We start from the raw sequence: 308 nt of genomic DNA, 5'->3' as shown, positions 1-308 counted from the left end.
AATGCTAGTTGTTAATGCTAAACAGTTAGTTTCTAATGCTAAACAGTTAGTTTCTGATGCTAAACAGTTAGTTTCTAATGCTGTTAGTTTCTAATGCTAAATGTTAGTTGTTAATGCTAAACAGTTAGCTTCTAATGCTAACTGTTAGTTTCTAATGCTAAATGTTAGTTGTTAATGCTAAACAGTTAGCTTCTAATGCTAACCGTTAGTTTCTAATGCTAACCGTTAGTTGTTAATGCTAAACAGTTAGCTTCTAATGCTAACTGTTAGTATGTAATGCTAACTGTTAGTTTGTAATGCTAAATGTT

Source organism: Micropterus dolomieu, unplaced genomic scaffold, assembly GCF_021292245.1.
Source record: "Micropterus dolomieu isolate WLL.071019.BEF.003 ecotype Adirondacks unplaced genomic scaffold, ASM2129224v1 contig_14168, whole genome shotgun sequence".
NCBI classification, from domain to species: Eukaryota; Metazoa; Chordata; class Actinopteri; order Centrarchiformes; family Centrarchidae; genus Micropterus; species Micropterus dolomieu.
This window is presented reverse-complemented; position numbering follows the sequence as displayed.